The sequence below is a fragment of the Podarcis melisellensis genome, assembly GCF_964234715.1.
Source record: "Podarcis melisellensis genome assembly, chromosome: 3".
NCBI classification, from domain to species: Eukaryota; Metazoa; Chordata; class Lepidosauria; order Squamata; family Lacertidae; genus Podarcis; species Podarcis melisellensis.
The window spans coordinates 6,964,453-6,968,187 of NC_138530.1; the positions used below are offsets into that span (position 1 = coordinate 6,964,453).

Consider the following 3,735-nt stretch of genomic DNA (forward strand, 5'->3'; position numbering starts at 1 on the left):
GAAAATAAAAATAAATCCGGTCTCCTTGTGCTCCACTCTGCTCCCCCTGTCTTCCTACCCAGGCAAGAATTTTGCTGGATATCACCCACGGTCCTTCCTTCTCTTTTTCAAACAGCTGGAGGATGAACGGCAATTCTGAAAGGTTATAGAAGAGATAATGATAGGACAAGTTAGTACAGATAGTTCGAGGTGTACCAGGCAACTCCTACGAGGAATATTCAGCACAATTAACTAGGTTAATTTAGGGGGGAAGGTTGGGCAGAAGATTGATGCTGGGGATGTTCTAAAGGATAGTGATTGCCTACGCCTTGCAGGTGCCTCACTGCAAAGCAGAGACCTTTATTTTATTATTATCACACACTTGTATAAATAACTGGAACTTCTCAGCTTGATTCATCACTGATCAGCGTCCTTTCTGCAGCAGCCTTGAGTTATCAAAGGGAGCTTCAACCATGAGATTCCTCTCCCTTTTTCTTCTTCCTTTGCTGTTGCTGGCCCTGGCCAGCCAGGCTGAACAAGGTAAAAAGAAAAAGAAGAAAAAAGAGACTCCGATTTTTAAAAAAGTCTTTCACATATGGTAGACTTGTAAAGGGGTAAAAGAGTATTGGGAAATGATCCATAATGAATTGAATTTTTTTTTCTTAAAGTACTTTCCCCCCAAAAGCCCTTTCTGTTGGGGATAATTCAGACTGGTTCCCAGGTTTCAAAAAAAGGTTATTTACTGTGGCCCATGTTTTCCTAGCCCCCAAATGGAAAACAAGTGACGTCCCAACCAAAGAAGAATGGCAGCTTAAGTTGATGGAACATGCACAGCTTGCAGATCCAACTTATAGAGTAAGAGAACAAGAAGAACATTCGTTTAAAGAAGATTGGAAAAAGTTTATTGAATATACAGTATGGGGGGAAATTGTGTAATATTTGAAAACGTTGGCCGCATTAACATAAATTCAACAGTGTAAATAAGTTATGATGGATGTACTGAATGGTATAGTTTATGCAAAATATGCAGTGATTTATGATATGTAAAATTAACCATGTAAAGAGAAGAAGGGAAGTCATTCATATCTCAAGAAGGTAAAAATGAGTATTTTACATTGTAAAACAGAAAAATTATATATATATATATATATAAAAGAAGGAAAGTTGCTTATATTGATTAAGTGCAAAGGGATGTTGAAGTGAGTGATCGATAACTCTCTTTTAAATATATATATTTTATATATATATATATATAATGTGATTATAGATATAATAACATTGTATCGAAATAAGCCATACTCAGGGTTGACTCACTGGAATCTATGAGCTTATGTCATACCCACCAACATTTATCTGATGAAAATAGGGATGTTGCAAGGAAAAGCGGGACATTCTGGGATCAAACCAGAACAACTTCCATTTGTTAACATTCAATGAGTATATCTTGGTTAGATATACAATCCATATATATGCAATGTTCAGGGGAATATGAATTGAGTGGTTAATTTGGACAATAACCAGCCATTGTGCACAGTCACCATGTCTCGTGGACAATGTACATGTACTTTTTCTGTGAAGAGGGAATTGTGCACAATTCCTGGTCAATATATACAACCCCCCTGCAGGCCTCATAATGACTGAATTTTGTACATTCTTTGGTCATTATGCATAATCCTCAACAGGCCTTATGTTGCCAGTCTTGCCCATCTGACGTTCCTGCCACTATACCCAAACCCCACTGAGCTCCACATGCCTTACCCCACATGCAACTTGAAAAGGAGCAGCAATGCTTGGGCATTGGGAAACCAGGTGTGCAAGCTCATCCCACCAGGATCACCCCAGGATCAACTGCTGCTGAGCAATATTTCATTGGTGGGGTTGGGGGCAGAGATGGCAGTGGGTGGGATCAAAGGCCTGGGCGATGTATGGATACCAAAATTGGTTTGAAGTCCAGACTGTGACAGCGGTTTCATAATTTTTGACCAGGCAATCTATTGCGAATTCCCACTCACCAGGGGTGCAGGCAGTTTCTGAAGTCCTTGCCACTGAGGGCGCTGAAGAAATGAACGAGAAATGCCCCACTTTACTCCAAAGCAAATGGCTGCTTCCTGCCTGCCCAATTTGCAAGGCATGAGCCTGTGCTGCCTGTCAGCTGGTCTTTCAGAGCGGCCAAAGACAAATGGACTTCATGTTAGGCAGAGATTTAGCAGGAGGGAAACTATGAGCCAGGTCGAACAGAAAGGCAGGTGCCCTGCATTTCTGAAGGGGGAGGGAACATTTTTTTTCCTGTGGGTGTCTGGCCCCCACCCCTGCTGCTGCCGCCTGGCACTCTGACTCTGGTCTTAGCTAGCAAAAGCAGGAGCCAAGTCACATGGATCTTGTTGCCTAATCGCAAAAAGAAACATCTCACTTTGCTGCTCGGGAATCTGCTCGGGAAGCTTAGCTGATTAGCCCTAGGCTTAATCATATGAGCATGGTGCTTTTTCTTTTAACCTTCCACGCGGAGGCCCCTCTAACCATTTTGTTCTCTATTTCTTCCAGCGGGCAAGGTTTGTGAGAGGATGAGAGGCTTTTGCGTCCATAAGAGTTCACACTGCCCCAGCAACAAAGTACTTCCGTTTGAATGTGGCGAGAAGAGAAAGTGCTGCAAAAAGTTAGACTCAGATGCGTAACTGTGGATAAGAGAAACCGAACTTCACACGGGGGGGGGGGGAGTGCTCAATATATGCTAAGGCAGAAATTGTTAAAAGCATTGCATCCCACTCATTAAATGCATGTCAGAAATAAGCAGCTGAAGCGTTCAATGCAAGATACGATTCGGTCCAAGGAGACTGTTGGATGTTCCTGGTGCTCCCTGCTCAGTTTTGAAGTTTCTCAAGCTCCTGGTGGCTTTTGCTATGCTTATAAAGTTCGCAGCTGCATGTCTGATCAGCTGACATTTCAGTCTTCAAACAGTCTTCAAAGGCAGCCCATGTATAACACACAGCAGTAGTCTGACCAGGAGATACCTTGAGTGTGCGTAATCATAGCCAGGCTAGCTCCTCAAAAAAGGACCAGAGCTGGTACAGTACAACACCCTCAGCTTGTGCCTCCAGTGACTGAGCTGGATCCAAAATGATCCCCGGGGTGTGCACCTGATCCTTTAGAGACGGATCAAATCTATCCAGAAAAGGTTGAACTCCACTGTCTTGGCTAGATAAACCACCTATTTACAGCAGGGGCTGGGAGACTTCAGGCTTTGGGGAACTTGGTGGTTTTTGGTTTTTACAATTGTTGTTGTTGTTTAGTTATGTCTGATTCTTCGTGACCCTATGGACCAGAGCATGCAAGGCACTCCTGCCTTCCACTGCCTCCGGCAGTTTGATCAAACTCATGCTGGTAGCTTCAAGAACACTGTCCAACCATCTTGTCCTCTGTTGTTCCCTTCTCCTTGTGCCCTCCATCTTCCCAACATCAGGGTCTTTTCCAGGGAGTCTTCTCTCCTCATGAGGTGGCCAAAGTATTTGAGCCTCAGCTTCAGGATCTGTACTTCCAGTGAGCACTCAGGGCTGATTTCCTTAAGAATGGAGAGGTTTGATCTTCTTGCAGTCCATGGGACTCTCAAGAGTCTCCTCCAGCAGCATAATTCAAAAGCATCAATTCTTCAGTGATCAGCCTTCTTTATGGTCCAGCTCTCACTTCCATACATCACTACTGGGAAAACTATAGCTTTAACTATACGGTTTTTATAATAGCCTGGTGGAAAAGACATACACT

At 43.3% G+C, this 3,735-nt stretch overlaps 1 long non-coding RNA gene across 1 annotated transcript; it reads left to right on the plus strand.

Annotated features, from left to right (window-relative positions):
- Nucleotides 1-306: 306 nt before the first annotated feature.
- LOC309366251 lies at nucleotides 307-2,766 on the plus strand. Its single transcript, XR_014166612.1, has 2 exons — nucleotides 307-519; nucleotides 2,521-2,766. It is a non-coding gene; the product is annotated as an uncharacterized lncRNA (long non-coding RNA).
- The last annotated feature ends 969 nt before the right edge of the window (nucleotides 2,767-3,735 follow it).